The sequence below is a fragment of the Castor canadensis genome, chromosome 3 (genome assembly GCF_047511655.1).
Source record: "Castor canadensis chromosome 3, mCasCan1.hap1v2, whole genome shotgun sequence".
NCBI lineage: Eukaryota > Metazoa > Chordata > Mammalia > Rodentia > Castoridae > Castor > Castor canadensis.
The window spans coordinates 87,603,275-87,620,869 of NC_133388.1; the positions used below are offsets into that span (position 1 = coordinate 87,603,275).

At 37.7% G+C, this 17,595-nt stretch overlaps 1 protein-coding gene and 1 pseudogene across 1 annotated transcript in view; one reads left to right on the forward strand and one right to left on the reverse strand.

Annotated features, from left to right (window-relative positions):
* LOC109697568 (M1-specific T cell receptor alpha chain-like) overlaps nucleotides 1–17,595 on the reverse strand; it is a 685,092-nt gene that overhangs the window by 514,939 nt on the left and 152,558 nt on the right. The window lies entirely within an intron of this gene.
* On the forward strand, nucleotides 1,514–2,829 carry LOC109702883 (elongation factor 1-alpha 1 pseudogene; annotated as a pseudogene).

Consider the following 17,595-nt stretch of genomic DNA (forward strand, 5'->3'; position numbering starts at 1 on the left):
ACAATATGGAGTAACTTAGGGCAGGGCACAGCTTGATCTCCACAGGTATATAAATGAAGTCATCTAGTATGTGTTCTTCCATTTTCCTTCCTTCACTCAAAATTATGTTGGTGAGATTTATGTTTGTTGTTAGATATAATGATTGTTCATTTGTTTTCATTTCTAAATTGTATCTAGTTGATTATATTTAGTTACTCATCACTGGGGTTGTGACTCACGGTAGAATACCTGCTTAGCAAGCTCAAGACCATGTGCTCAAACCCTAGTACTGCAAAAAAGAAAAAAACCTCAGTTTAAATAATGAGCAAAGCTAGATTAGTGCTAAATAAATACACATAATTTCAATAAAGTATATTTTGCTTCAATGTAGTACTATTTCCACCTTCTGTTGAGCTATAATTGCATGCAGGTTATGTCTATAGATGCTATAAACCCCACAATAGTATATATAATTTTTGCTTTATATAATGTCATGCCTTTTTAAAGAAAATGAGGGAAGAGAGGAGAAAGTTTTATTTATGTGGTCTTTTATATTGACCCTTTAAATTACAATTTCTAGAGCTTCTCCTGTGGATTCAAGTTATTATCTGGTATAATTTGCTTTCTCCGAAACAGTTCTCTTCTCTAAATATTTTCATTTTATTGTCCTATGTTAATATTATGTCTGTGGAGTATGAGGATCTATGATATTTAATAAATATTCTTTTGTGAATAGTATTCACAATAGCCAAGTTATGGAAACAGCCAAGATTCCCCACTACTGATGAATGGATCAAGAAAATGTGGTATCTATACACAATGGAATTTTATGCAGCCATGAAGAAGAATGAAATGTTATCATTAGCTGGTAAATGGATGGAATTGGAGAACATCATTCTGAGTGAGGTTAGCCTGGCCCAAAAGACCAAAAAGCATATGTTCTCCCTCATATGCGGACATTAGATCAAGGGCAAACGCAGCAAGGGGATTGGACTTTGATCACACGATAAAGAGAGAGCCCACAAGGGAGGTATGGGGATAGGTAAGATACCTAAAAAAGCTAGATAGCATTTGTTGCCCTTAATGCAGAGAAACTAAAGCAGATACTTTAAAGCAACTGAGGCCAATATGAGAAGGGGACCAGGAACTAGAGAAAAGGTTAGTTCGAGAAGAATTAACTTAGAAGGTAACACACATGTACAGGAAATCAATGTGAGTCAACTCCCTGTGTAACTATCCTTATCTCAACCAGCAAAAACCCTTGTTCCTTCCTATTATTTCTTATACTCTCTCTTCAACAAAATTAGAGATAAGGGCAAAATAGTTTCTGCTGGGTATTGAAGGTGTTGGGGGAGAGGGATGGGACAGAGTGGGTGGTAAGGGAGGGAGTGGGGCCATGGGGGAGAAATGACCCAAGTGTTGTATGCACATATGAATAATAAAACAATAGAAAAATTCTTTTATGCTTTTTTTGCAATGGGTTTGCAGTCAGAATGCAGGTGTTTTGAAAAACCACCACTAAAGTGGAGCCAAAATGGGAAAGGAAAAGACTCATCGACATCGTGGTCATTGGACACATAGATTCTGCCAAGTCCACCACTACTGGCCATCAGATCTACAAATGTAATGGGCTCCTTCAAGAATGCCTGGGTCTTGGATAAACTGAAGGGTGAGCATGAACATGGTATTACCATTGACATCTCCCTGTGGAAATTTGAACTAGCATGTATTATGTGACCATCATTGATGCATCAGGACACAAAGACTTCATCAAAAACATGATTGCAGGCACATCTCAGGCTGACTGTGTCATCCTGATTGTTGCTTCTGGTGTTGGTGAATTTGAAGTCCTGCCCACAGGAATGGGCAGATCTGTGAGCATGCCCTTCTGGCTTACATTCTGGGTGTGAAACAACTGATTATTGGTGTTAATAAAATGGATTTCATGGAACCATCCTGTACCCAGAAGAGATACAAGGAAATTGTTAAGGTAGTCAGTATCTACGTTAAGAAAATTGGCTTCAAGCCTGACATGGTAGCATTTGTGCTAATTTCTTGTTGGAATGGTGACAACATGTTGGAACCAAGTGCTAATATGCCTTGGTTCAAGGGATAGAAATTCACCTGTAAAGATGGCAGTTCCAGTGGAACCACAGTGCTTGAAGCTTTGGATTGTATCCTACTACCAACTCACCCAACTGACAAGCCTCTGTGCCTGTCCCTTCGGGATGTTTACAAACTTGGTGGTATTGTACTGTCCCTGTGTGCTGACTGGAGACTGGTATTCTCAAACCTGCCATGGTGGTCACCTTTGCTCCAGTCAATGCCACAACTGAAGTAAAGTCATTGTGAAATAAATGCATTGTGAAGCTTTGAGTGAAGCTCTTCCTGGAGACAATGTGGGTTTCAATGTCAAGAATGTGTCTGTCACAGATGTTCATTGTGGTAATGTTGCTGGTGACAGCAAGAATGATCCACCAATGGCGGCAGCTGGCTTCACTGCTCAGGTGATTATTCTGAACCACCCAGGACAGATCAGTGCTGGGTATGCCCCTGTACTTGATTGCCACACAGCTCACACTGCTGAGCTGAAAGAAAAAATTGATTGTCATTCTGGTAAGAAGCTGGAAGATAGCCCTTAATTCTTGAAATCCAGTGATGCTGCCATCATTGATGTGGTTCCAGCCAAGCCCATATGTGTTGAGCATTCTCTGACTGTCCTCCTCTAGGTCATTTTGCTGTTAGTGATATGAGACAGTTGCTGTGGTTGTCATCAAAGACATGGACAAGAAGGCTGCTGGAGCCGTTGAGGTCACCAAGTCTGCCCAGAGAGCTCAGAAGGCTAAATGAATATCACCCCTAACATGGGCCATCTCAATCTTAATCAGTGGTGGAAGAACACTCTCAGAACTGTCTCAATTGGCATTTAAGTTTAAGAGTAAAAAACTTATTAATAATCACAATGCATCATAAAACCTTCAGAGGGAAAGGAAAATGTTTTGTGGAGCATTTTTTGTGTGTGGCAGTTTTAAGTTATTAGTTTTTAGAATCAGTACTTTTTAATGGCAACAATTTGACCAAAAATCTGTCACAGAATTTTGAGACCCATTAAAATAAAGTTTAATGAGAAAAAAATTCTTCTATGTAATTTTCTTTTAATAAGAATGTAAAAGAGAAAACATATTTATAGTTCTGTCTATATTTAGTAATATAATTATATTTACTTGTGCTCTTTATCTCTTTATGTAGATTAAGAATTAGCATCCAGTGTTACTTCCCTTCATCTGAAGAACTTACTTTGGAATATTTGTAAGGCAAATCTTTGGGCAATAGATTCTTTGTATTCATACACATGGGAATGACTTGACTTTATTTTCTGAGGGAATCATTGTTCCTGAGCAGCTTTGTTTGGGGAAAGGATTAAAGGGGAAAATAGCAGATGTGGCACCTCATGTGAGAAACACCTCAGTCCTGTGATGAAGGAGCAATTCTGACCTACAGGAGAGTAGATGTTCTGAGTGATGGGAAGCAGAAGAGCTTATCTTAGATAGCATTCACTGGAAAGGATTTTAATAGTGTATTAAGTTGCTAGAGCTGCCATAACTAAGTGCCACATGTGCAAAATCAAGGTTTTGACAAGGTTGGTTCCTTTTGAGGGTTGTGAGAAGAGAGCTTGCTAAGGATTCCCTCAGGGCCTTGGGGAGGCAGTAGCATGATCTCTGCCTTCTTCTGCACGTGGCCTTTGTTGTGTGTGTGTGTTGAATTTCTTCATTTTATTTTTATTTTTTATTATTGTTGTACTGGGGATGCATCGTGACATTTACAACAGTTCTCGCAATATATCATAGTTGAATTTACCCCCTCCATCATTCTCCTTTATTTACTCCCCCCCATTCCTGGAATAGTTTTTACAGGTCTTATTTTTTCATTACATTCGTGTGTGCACAGTATTTGCACCACATTCACCCTCCTACACCCTCTCCACACCCTCCCACTGGTACCAACCTCCCAAAAAGGACCTGGTCTACTCTCCTGCTCTTCGTTCTTGTAAAAAAAATAAAAAAGACATTTTTGTTTGCTTAAGATAGTTATGCAGGGTGTTTTCTTGTGACATTTCCATGTATATGTGTATTGTAACCCGAATTGGCTCATCTGCTTTACTTTTCTCCTTTCTTTCTTAGTTTCCTTCTTATGGTGATTTCAACAGGATTAAAAATTCTATATTCATTCTTGTATAGGAAGGACATCAATAAAATTCACCTTCTTAACTCTCCTCTTTTACCCTTCTTCTCTCATATGTGACCTCCCCTTAGCATGAGCTGTTTTTTACAATATTGATTGTATTTGTATTATTTCTATATTCCACATTGAGAGAAAACATGCAGCCTTTGGCTTTCTGGTCCTGGCTAACTTCACTTCAGATGATTTTGTCCAATTCCATCCATTTACCTGCAAATGACAAAACTTCATTCATCTTTACAGCTGAATAAAATTCAGTTTTATATAAATACCACATTTTCTTAATCCATTCATCAGTAGTGGGACATCTTGGTGGTTTCTTAGCCTAGCTATCATGACTAATATTTCCATAAACATGGGCTTGCAGGTGTTTTTATTGTAACCTGACTTACATTACTTTTGGTATATCTCTGGAAGTGGAATTGCTGGATCATATGGCAGTTCTATTTTTCAGTTTTTTGAGGAGTCTCCATACTCTCTTCCACAGTGGTTGTACTAATTTACATTCCCACCAACAGTGTATGTGAATCCCTTTTTCTTCACAACCTTGCCAACATTTGTTGTATTTGTGTTCTTTATGATAGCCATTTTAACAGGAGTGAAAATTTCCTCCTTTTATAAAGACTGTAGTTAAATTGAATTAGGGTCCACCCTATGGATCTCATTTTAACTTAATTTCCTCTGCAAAGACCCTGTCTTCAAATACAGGACAAACAGGAGCCAATAACTGTGGGAAAAAACTTGTTTGCAAAGTTACATACAAGTGCTAATAGTAGGAGACCTAATATATGTGTGTGTAAGACAGAAAGGGAGAGAAGTTGAAAGAGAGAGAGAGAGAGAGAGAGAAGGTGGGGGAGTGGGAGAAAGAGAGAGAGAGAGAGAGAGAGGAGATAAGTAAAAGAGAATTAAATTTGTGCAAACAGTAAGTTCTTTTGGATCAATTAGTCTATCATTCTTAGTTCTAAAGTCACCTTGCAAGCATCCCTTCTACAGGTTAAATGTAGAGCTTATAATTTTTATCAAGAGTTCTGTGTTCCCTTATCAAATACTTAAACCCTAGCATAGTTTCCAGCTCCCAGTTCTCTGACCACACTCAGGCTGACTAAATACATATTCTTGAATAGAAGAAAATATTAGAAATTTGATCTATCAACTAGAATGGGAAAAGTGTGCCTTAGAAAGCCTAGATTTGATGATATAAAAACAATATTCTTGATAAAAGTTGAATAAACACATTTAAAAACAAATATATTTGAGAAAGTACATGTCATATACATGCTAAACAAATAAATATAGATATTATAAGAAGAATTTTCACAAATAAATGAGAGAGGCAGTCTATTATTCAACATACTACAGAAGTGAAATCTTCCCACAAGAGAGCCAAAACTCAGGGAATGTCCTGTAGATGTTAGAGACACTTTGAAATGTATCTTTTCAATATCTACAAAAAGTAAAATAGGGACTTTAAGTCTAGAAATCTATAAGAAAGGAATATATACTACCAGGTGTGGTAGCACTTACCTGCATCCCACAACTCTTGAGGTTGAGGTAGTAGAATTGTGAGTTTGAGGCAAACCTGGGCTACATAGCAAAAATCATATCTCAACAAAGAATATATAAAAGTGTATTCTTTTATGACATAAATTAGAATTAAAAATGCAAATATTATTTATGGGTGAGCAAGTTAAATTCAGCTGCACTATGAAGTTATTTTCAGGTATGAACACAATTCAATAATTTTAAGTGAAATAATACAAACAACTTGCAGAAAAAATATGTCATATAATCTAATTTATGTGATAAAATTGGTAGCTACTTGTAAATATTATGTAAGTGAAAAGCAACATGATTGTCAGGACATACTTCAAACTGTCAAAATAGGTTATGATAAGAGTTAAAGAGGAAATGGAGGGAGGTGGGGAAATGGTTTTGGATTTTTGGGTTTTGCTCTACATACTTACATAATAGCTTCAGACTTTTAACTTGAAGAATATTTTCATTTTTATATAATAATAAAACTATTTTGAAAAAGTTTGAAAGTGAAATTAATATCTTCCCCCTTTTTGGTCACTTTAAAAAAACATCTAAATCCCAACAGTATATGCAACAGATGAACAAAAAAGGAAATTTCAAAAGTTTTAAGTGCAAATGGAAGAATTTCTGAAATTTATTTCAGTTTTAGAACCATTGGAATAATTAATACAATCCAATATCCAGCACTGGACCCTTCTCTGCATCCAAATGAAGAAATCCTCTGTGACAACCAATCATTACTCTCTCTATTTTTTACTGAGATCTCCACAAAAGCAGCATTTTTAAGGGAAAGAGCCATGGCAAGTTCTCATTCCTTTCCTCTTTATTGCGAGATTGCAGTTGTGATTACTAGTCTCCCCACAAGCTCCTCAGTCCTTTAACTTTAGCTCTTCTTTCACAATCTTTTCATTTCTTTAATGAGCTCTTCCTTATTTCCCCACTATCTTCTCTCTACCTCTTTTCTTTCTCCTGGACTTCTTCCCCTATTGAGCTTCTGCTCATTCTGTTCAGTGTCCTCTTTAGATGGCTGCTTCAGCTTCCCTTCCCCCATCAGGAAGATATTGCACAGGTGCAGCCCCAACAGTCCCAGTGTGTGTCTCTCAGGATGCAGTAGTATACACCAGTGTCTCTCAGGCTGGCATGGGGCAGGATCAAGGTACTTGATTTTCTGTCAGCAGGGATGGTCAGAGAGGCCATTCTGTTGGTCACATTGCCTTTTAAACCATGAATTATGTACTCTGGACCGTGGATGGGAATCTGTCGGTACCAATGAACATATTCACTTGTTGTGATTGTGGAGTGGTTGCAAGGCAAGTGTACAGGTTCTTCTTCAGTGATCTCCATTGAGTTTGGCTGTGCAACTTTGGAATCAGCCACAACACCTAAGGGATTGAGAAATAACAGATTAGATCTGGACTCTCACATCTTGATGCATCTAAAGATCAGCTTCACAAACACTCCCAGAACTCTTCTCCCTGACCCTACTCCATTCTAGAGTGTTTTCTGGTATGTTGTACAGGACAAAGAGAAATATTGCCAGCATTTATTCACAACCACATGGCAAAGATAAATTTTCCGCTTTCCCCTATTCTTGACTCCGTGAACCCAGATCTTACAACCTATGAGTAGGAATATGGTCCGCTATTCACAGTGATGTTCAGACTTCCTAGAGAAGCACACAGATCCCTAACCTTTCCTGTTTGGAAATCCCAGTGGAAAGAGTAAAGGCAGCAGATACTTCTTTGTCTTTAGCACAAAAATCATCCTTTCTTATGACCATAATACTTACACAAAGTTAGGAGAAACGTAATTCCTTTCACCAACCTCATCATTCAAAAGCACACTGAGGTACAAGGTCACAGAATTCTGAATCTGATCTGATTCTTGGTTGGGGGAAGTCTCAGCCACAAACCAGAAGCTGCAGCCCAGCCCTATCCTAGGCAGCTTCCTCATGGGTGTTCCCTAGATAAGCATCATCTAAAGAGAGAGAGAAAGAGAGGGAGAAAGAGAGAGAGAGAGAGAGAGAGAGAGAGAGAGAGAGAGAGAGAGAGAGAGCAGCCTCTTCACTCCCAGATTTAAATACAAATTTTTAAAGAGGTTGTGAATGTTTTTGCTACAGGAAAATGAGATGAGCCATTTGAGAAGAGATACAAGTGAACCCAAAAAGTTTGCTTTGGTTATTCACAAAAGTCTACAAAATAAATGGAAAGAGTAGAGTTAGAATTACTCCTCCCTTTAACTATGATAACTAAGCTTGTTTGTTCACTACAGCAATAAAATACTTTGTCATCAGAACTGAACTATATATTCATCACTATTTATTTATTGCTAAAATTGGGTTTGACTCAGGAACTTGCTACATCCTGAGCAAGTGTTCTCCCACTGAACTCCATCCCTAGCCCAAGAAAGGATTTTTTTTTTTTTTGAGACTGGGTCTCACTCTGCTATCCAGGCTTGTCTGAAACTCTGACTCTGGTGATCCTCGATAGCCTCAGGTCTCTAGTACCTGGGACTACAGGTGTGCACCACCATGCCAGGCCCACTTCTCTCTTTTCTTCCTATGTGGGGAAAGGTTTCCTTTGCATTTGGAAAGGGCTTATCCATATCTTTAAAGCTGTGCACATACTCAAGAAGTGACTATAAAATACAAGGTGACAAAAGAGGTGAATGCAAGTTCTGTGCATCACTCAATGAGAGCCTTTCTCTCACCCTGGAAGGAGCCTGGGTTTGCAGCTATGACAGCTCGCTCTGGTGAATGTTTTTGTGAACTTCTTTTCTTAGAACTAGAAACCAAGTCTGTGAACTCTCAAAGCTCTTGTTTCAGTCTAAAGGTAGGTATTTTAGATGTCCTACCTCCCTCTAGAGGCAAGGCTCAGCGAAAGGCTTCTTACAACAATATTCTCAGAAAGACTGCTATTTCCTGTCATGTTGGGAATGTTTCATGTTATGTGTTGTTTCTCGATTTTTGAATTCCTTTTACTTTCACAGTTTCTTGTTCTTGCCATGCTTAAAGTCAGCTGCAAGTCCATATTGTTTAAGAGATAGCAAAGGAAAACAGTTAGCAATAATTTGTTAATATTTCTCATCTCATTACTAGGAGAAGTTATATGGAATGACTCAAAAGTATCCTAAATAAAAGCTTCTAATTTCTCAAAGACAAGGAAAACAAAAGTGTCTAGCAGTAAAGTTCAGTATAATCTTAGACTTATGTGTGAAATTCAAGTAGCTCACCAGCTCTCCCCACTCACCAAAGACATAAAAATTAATAGATGTAGAATCAAAAAAACTTGGCTGTGAGACTATGGTATATGATATGAAATTACATTGTTGTCATGTTGTCAATCCTAATTAATTTAATACTAACTCACTGTGCATTCACTTTTTGCCAGATTATGAAGTGACAATAGTATTTAAATACTAGAATAAATACATGAATTAAGTAGTGGGATTGGGCTGGGATGTTGCTCAGTGGTAGAGTGCCTGCTAGCGTGGGTGAAGCCCTGGGTTTGGTACCCATCATTAAAAAGCACAGACAAAAAATACTGTGATTGCTAAAAGAAATTATAAATGTAGGTCTGATTATGTCATCTGGATACATTATACAGTAGTCAGACCAACATTGGAATCTTTTTGTCTTGTGTTCATTATTGCAGTATTCAACCAGTGTGGGAAATGCAGATTCCAGAGAAGACTGATGAAAGTTGTGGTACTTTTTTTTTTTTAAATACATTTTTATGTAATGTCTTTTTTGAGATAGAGCATTTTCATCAGTGAAAAGGAATCCTGTACCCATTAGCAGTCACAAATGATTTTCCTCACATTACCTCCTCTAGACAACCACTAATCTATTTTTTAACTCTGTAAGGTTTCTGGACATTTTATACAAATGATCTATCTATCTATCTATCTATCTATCTATCTATCTATCTATCTATCTCTATATATGATCTTTTGCAATAGTCCTCTTTCAATTAGCATGATTTAAAAGTTCTTATGTGTTATATCATGTGTAATAATGTCTTTCCTTTTTAAGCCTGAACACTAGTCTACTATATGTGTACATCACAATGTGACTGGTTTCTACCACTTGGCTAAATGAAGAACTATTCTCCATTATCTCTAGGAAGGGCTAGTGCTTCAAACCAAGACACAGAGACAGGAAAGTACAGTAATTTACTTTATTTTCTCTATAAATATTAACCAATTGCTGATAAGAAGGAAAATAATACTACCTCAATGAGTCACAAGTTTCTTTTGATTCAGAATATGATCTCTCTTAGTTTACTATTGCATATTTCAAGTGTTGAGTGTTTCTTCTTGCTATCAACTATTCTTTTGTATTCTTCCTTCCCAAAAGGAAGTTTGGCATTGGTAAAGGATGAGCACACGATGGTTTCCTTCTTGCTGACTCTGTCCTCAAATCAGTAGAGCTAATCCTTCTGAATATCTGAACAACAACTGCTGTGTTGGTTGCATTTGTTGCTGAAGTTTTTGAATCTGGTGAAAGTCATTGTTTTCATTATTCACTGAGTTTGCTGATTTGGCTGTGATGTAGTTCTTCATGGTTGCTAATGAGGTATGACTTCCAGTTGTTCTTTGTGCAAGCTGACTTATTTGTCCAAGATCTGGTAAGAGTCATGCCGACCTTGATATGGTATTGGCTTGTTTGTTTTTTTAATAGATGTCTTGATATTCTTTTGAAAAAAGATGGGAACTATTTCCTTCCAATAAGACATAAATATAGCTTCTCTTTTATTTTAATAATTTTGTTTCCTTTATATCATGAATCCCTAAATAGTATAGCTTTGATTATTACTTAAGTGTTATTATCTTCAGCAGGCTATGTGAGAAATAGACACACTTGTGTCTTTCCACAATGTCAGAATGAATTGAGTAACAACAAGTTCATAAACTACATCAATTTTTTTGGCACTTATTCACCAAGAAATTATTGTTTCACTGGATAGCTGTGAGCCATTGGCAAACTGTTCTATTCTGATGTTTATCACTAATATTAACTGTCAGATCCCACATTACACTTCACAGTGGCATGTAGAGTACATAATGGCCAAGAAAGGATTAAAACAGCTGTGAGGTTCAATGACCCTTGGCAAGGCAGGAGCAGAGGGGTTAGACAGATGCAAAGAGAATCTCTACAGGTGGTGGGGTAAGATGTTAACATGAGGTGCCCAGTCACAAAGCTGTTGTGCAGAAGCATCAAAGAACACAGTTGTTTCAAGGTACAATGCTATTCTCATTAAGTCTGGACAGATGGACAGTCAGCAATTTGAGTTGTTCATGCTAAGCAGATGGATTGTACTGGGCTGAAACCCTGGAACACATGTACTAGATAGTGTGATGACAGGTTGGTAGGTGCCACTGGATCTCAGCATTAAGTGGGTCTCCTTTGATAAGATGCAGGTGAAAAACTTTCCTTAATCCTTGATCTGCTGTGTTCTATAAGCTTATGTGCCTGGCTCTTCTGAAATGGTTTCCAACACCTTGTGTCTATGTGTTCCTTATTTAATGTGATAAGTTCATAGGGAGTAAACTTCTGTTTGGTAAATACATTATTTATCAATCTGTCTCATGTTTTTTGCTTGAGAAATGTCAGTTTTTGTACTTGCACATACAAGATACAGAGTCATCCTGCTTCAGAATTTGCACTCAACTGCCATTTTATAAAATGGAGTCACATACAGCGGGGCACAGCCTGATCTCCAGTTATATCAATGAAGGCATATACTATATATCTTTCTGTTTTCTTTCCTTCACTCAGACTTATGTTGATGAGATTTATCTTTGCTGTTAGATACCATGATTATTCATTCATTTTCATTTCTAAAGAGTGTCTAGCTGATTCCATTTAGTTATTCATCACTGGGTTGTGGCTCAAACTGTGAGTTCAACCCCTAGTACTGTAAAAAGAAAAGGTTGGTTTAAATAGCCAGTTAAAATAATAATGCTAAATTAATACACATAATTTCAATAGCAAATAGATATTTTGCTTCAATATGGCTCTTTTTCCCACCCTCTTTTAAACTATTATTGCCACACATATCTATAGTTGTTATCAACCCCAGATTTGCATGCTCTGATTTTTGATTTATATAATTTTATGTCTTTTTTAAAGAAAGTAAGAGAAGAAAGAAAATTTTATTTATAGGGTCTTCTATATTGATCTCCCAAACTTATTATTTCCAGAGCTTCTCCTGTGGATTTAAGTTATTGCCTGTTGTCATTTGCTTTCTCTGAAATAGTTCCATTCCCTAACACCTTTACATTTTATTGTCCTATATTAATATTGTGTCTATAGAGTATGAGGCCAATTATGTTTTAAGAAATGTTCTTTTAAATAAGAAGAGAAAAAGAAAGCATATTTGTGGTTCTGGCCTGATTTATAAATATAATTACCTATACCTGTGCTCTTTACCTCTTTATGTTGATGAAGAATTACCATATAGTGTTACTTACCTTCATCTGAAGAACTGACTTTGAAATTATTTATAAGGCAAATCTTCTGACAACCAATTCTCCATTTTCACTCATATGGAGTGACTTCATTTTACCTTGGAGGGGTTCCTTTCCTGAGCAGCTTTGTTTAGGAAAAGGATCAAATGGGAAAAGAGCAAATGGAGCACTGCATGTGAAGAATATCCAGACCATGAAGGCCACACAGGCTGGTGATGGAGGAGCAAACCTGACTGACCAGTGGAGGCTGTACTGAGGGGTGGGCAGCAGATGAATCCTTAGATGAAAAGGATTTTAATAGTACATTGGTTTTCTAGAGCTGGTCATGATGAAGTATCTCAAGTGCAAAATCAAGATTTCTTCAGAGTTGGTCTCTTCTAAAGACTGTGAGGGAACATTTTGTTCGGGCTTCTCTCATTGACTTGAGGATGCATTGCCCTGATCTCTGCCTTCATGTTCACTGGCCTTCTTTGTGTTTGTTAAATTTCTTCCTTTTATAATGATTGTGGTTGTATTGTATTAGGATCCATCCTATGAATTTCATTTTAACTTAATTTCTTCTGCAAAAGACCTTGTGTTCAAATAAAGACACATTATACGGTAATGGGACTTAGTACTATATCATGCAAATTTGCAGAGAGATACAATATATTCCAATATAACCAGTCTGTTTGTAGACTTTCCTTCTGATACCTTACAGTTAGGTTATTTTAAGGGATTTGACCAAACCACTAATTCTCTCAGTCCTGCACTATCTGACCCAAATTAGGTATACCATTTCTTATTACCTGCTATCCTGTCAGTAGAATTACTTGGTTGAATAAAGCAGTGTTTAAATATAGTTTCTGTAAACCTGCATCCTTTTACATAACAGAAGTAACAGTGAAAGCAGGGTTTTGGACCCCAGTACTCCTGGGATTCCACATGCCATGCCCAAACAGTTTCCCCTAGATGTCAAGTAAAGTGGCATGATGAAGGTAGAGAAAGGAGATTTAATACACAGCTTGGGATATGCCATGGGAAGAGGAGCAGTAAGGACTTAGCCCATCTTCAGTCATCTTTGTGGTCCAGACATGAGTTATAAGTTTAAGTAGCCACAGAATTAGGCAGGGGACAAAAGTATGCATAGTTAAACATTTCCAGTCACAGGTGTGGTCTGATTGGACATTATCTCAGTTCTTGTTTGGGAGAGATACAGAGTTGTTATCTGGAGCCAGGCAGGTGGTCCATCCAAAGGAGGGGATACTTTCCTTCCTTGATTCCAATGTGACTGCAGAGAGAATGACTCAGAGCAAAGACAGATAGAAAATGGAGGACAGATGCCATGCTTTTTTCCTGCTCTTAGTTAATTTGTTGGCCTAGGTAAGGAGTCAGTGCTTTTCAGCAAAAGCAGTTTAAATGCCTTTTACATTTCCTCAGTTAAGTTTGAACATTCCTCAATCTTGAAGGAATTAGGGTTTCTTGGCTAATGATAAATTCTTATAGGAGAAAGGGACAAATAACAGCTCTAGTAAATAAGCCAAAATGAAAAACACCATTGTCAACCAGAATACAGAAGGATAAAAGTCAGAATACATCCAGTCAAATCAACTGTGGAGGGGAACTCATTTTAAGATAAGTCCATGAGCATAGACTATTAAAAGATTTATTTGAAATTGGCAGAAATAGTCATTTTTGTGTCTACTTAAATAGAAGGCCTTAAACAAAAGTACAGTTTTCCTTCTGTCAGAGGTGCCATGAAGGGTTTGAATGTCCACTAGCATGGATTAGAACATTTCCTTAAAAACATCTTGACTTTATTAGATTTAGCTAGGTCTGGCACATGTGACTCCATTTAGATCATGACAGTTTTCCCCTTGTCTCCAAACTGTGAAAAGCTTTTGCTGAAAGTTTTTCCAGTTAACTGTTGTAGTTACTGAAATTCTCTCTTGCCAGGATTAGCTTTTTCCTGGATAGTCTGAATTGATCCCAGTTGGAGGGGAGGCAAAAAGCAGGTCATGTGGAAGTCAGAGCAAATAAAGCCCATTTGGCCAAATTGTAAGCAACTGTGAGGTTTAGAAGAAGTGGCCCTTAAGTTGGGCTCACCTGGATAAAAAGCCAACAAAAGCAAATATTTAAGAGGCTGATGCATTAGACAATTTCATTTTCTTGGGTTTGATTATAAGTGCTCCACAGAAGGACCTGTTGGGTGTCAGTGTATTCTGGATTAGAAGATTGGGAGTTCATGTCCCTTTGTGGTTGCCAGAAATGTTGCAGGCCAGTGTCGAGAGTTCTTGTCTTCATCAGCCAAAGAATTGGCTCCCGAGGCACCAGATTGACTAGTGAGACAACAAGGTCAGCACACAAAGTAGGGTTTATTAGAGAAAGAAAGAGCTGCAGCTAGAGCAGTGGAGCGGAGCCTGGAAACTGGTGGCTCTCCACTGAGGTGAAATCTGGGGCTTTTGATGGGTGCTTTAACTCTGAGTTAGGGTAAGGGTTAGGTGAGATTTTTCCATTGGCCATGAATTTGCTCACGTGGGCGCTCTTTGATGAGCTGGTCTTTTTGCTCTTTATGAGGGTAACAACCTTGAGAGCATTCTGTTTATCAGCCCTGTGGCAGATTTATGAGGTCATGCATCTCCTCCTCAGAGTGCAGGGATCATAGTGCTCTCCATGGGGGATGGGATACTCACTCATCTGTCCCTTAGAGTCCCAGACCTAACAGACCTAGACTGTGAATGATAAGACTTAAAGTAGGCATGGTTGAAATATTGAAAAGAAGTTTAGCAATTGTCAGAGCATCCATCTTTGAAAATTGCTCATCCATTATTTCTTTATATTTTGCTCCTGTATGCCTTCTCTTTCTTCTTTTTCTGAAATTTTGTTAAATTATCTTTTAAACTCTTCATTCTATTCTTTTTAATTCTTTTTTTCTTTTGACTAGAATTCCCAATATTTTATCTTGACAAGTTGTCAAGGTTACATAGTGCATAGTAAACTAGATTCCAGGGGAAGTGTATTGATAAGTAAGGAACTTAAAGCTAAGATCTTTCTGTATGAATTTGATATCACAATTGAGAAATGGGTAGAACAAATAAATAATTCTTTGACTTATAACTAGTAGAGTAATTCCTGGCATATCAGGACTCTTGGGAGGTAGCAGCAAGATTAACAATAAGACCCAGAAGTAGTAAACATTTTTTTGATGAAAAAACTAAATCATATGATATTGGATTGAAATGCAATAGGCAATGTTTATAGATGGCCCCACTCAAAGGGTTCATTTATAAGATGGAGTGAATATAGGGTCAGTGAAAGAAAGCTAGCCTGGCATATAGGTAAATATTTCTTATTGTTTTCATCCATCACATTTCCCCCTTACTGTGGTATATATAAGAGCACAGTCATATATTACAAGGGCACAAACATATATTACAAAGGTAGGAAGTTAAGCCTGATGGATTTAAATGTTTTCAGGAAGTTCATAAAGTATTGATTCTTTATTATATTGGTTTCTGCAGTTGATTTGAAAAGCAGAAGGGAAGTTATCTCCCCACCAGGAGGCCATTTTTACTTTCTGGGACACACTAGCTCCAATAACCAAAGGAAATTCTATACCACCTGATTTGTAATGCAATTTCTAACAACCACTAGAATGGGAGCTAAACTTTTCACTCAAGGCAGAAGGAAAAAAATTTGGCTCCTACTGTCTTTCTTTTGATTACCCACTCTATTACTCTATTTGCCCAACCTCCCAACAAGGGCTATTCCCAAAAGGATAGAACAGAACTGGTCATAGTTCATGGCACATTGAAAAAAATCATTCTGTTATTTTGTCCCTTAGGGAAATTCCTGATGCGTTGAGTCAAAAACCAATGTTTGGGGATGTTCCTTTTTTGGTGGTTTAGATATTCTGAAGCAGAATCACCAGAAAGGATGAATGCTTCCCTCTGAGGAGAGTTTTGCTTATGATGAGGGTGAAAGTTGGAGGGTCACATTAGCTATTAGCTTAAGCCAACCTGAGAAACGGATGTGGATTTATTTTTTTTTGTTTTCTTTCTTTCTTTCTTTTTTATTGTTTTATTATTCATATGTGCATAAAAGGCTTGGGTCATTTCTCTCCCATGCCCCCACCCCCTTCCTTACCACCCACTCCACCCCGTCCCTCTCTCGCCCACCCCCACAATACCCAGCAGAAAGTATTTTGCCCTTATCTCTAATTTTGTTGAAGAGAGAATATAAGCAATAATAGGAAGGAACAAGTGTTTGTGCTGGTTGAGGAAGGATAGCCAAAAAGGGAGTTGACTCACATTAATTTCCTGTGCATGTGTGTTACCTTCTAGGTTAATTCTTTTTGATCTAACCTTTTCTGTAGTTCCTGGTCCCCTTTTCCTATTGGCCTCTGTTGTTTTTAAGGTATCTGCTTTAGATTCTCTACATTAAGGGCAACAAATGCTAGCTAATTTTTTAGGTGTCTTACCTATCCTCACCCCTCCCTTGTGTGCTCTCGCTTTTATCGTGTGCTCAAAGTCCAATCCCCTTGCTGTGTTTGCCCTTGATCTAATGTCCACATATGAGGGAGAACATACGATTTTTGGTCTTTTGGGCCAGGATAACCTCACTCAGAATGATGTTCTCCAATTCCATGCAATAAACATGGGTGTGCAGGTGCCTCTGGAGTAACCTGTGTCACAGTCTTTTGGGTATATCCCCAAGAGTGGTATTGCTGGATCAAATGGTAGATCAATGTTTAGCTTTCTAAGTAGCCTCCAAATTTTTTTCCAGAGTGGTTGTACTAGTTTACATTCCCACCAACAGTGTAAGAGGGTTCCTTTTTCCCCGCATCCTCGCCAACACCTGTTGTTGGTGGTGTTGCTGATGATGGCTATTCTAACAGGGGTGAGGTGGAATCTTAGCGTGGTTTTAATTTGCATTTCCTTTATTGCTAGGGATGGTGAGCATTTTTTCATGTGTTTTTTGGCTATTTGAATTTCTTCTTTTGAGAAAGTTCTCTTTAGTTCACTTGCCCATTTCTTTATTGGTTCATTAGTTTTGGGAGAATTTAGTTTTTTAAGTTCCTTATATATTCTGGTTATCAGTCCTTTGTCTGATGTGTAGCTGGCAAATATTTTCTCCCACTCTGTTGGTGTTCTGTTCAGTTTAGAGACCATTTCTTTTGATGAACAGAAGCTTTTTAGTTTCATGAGGTCCCATTTATCTATGCTATCTCTTAGTTGCTGTGCTGCTGGGGTTTTGTTGAGAAAGTTCTTACCTATACCTACTAACTCCAGAGTAGTTCCTACTCTTTCCTGTATCAACTTTAGAGTTTGTGGTTTGATATTAAGATCCTTGATCCATGTTGAGTTAATATTGGTATAAGGTGGTATACAT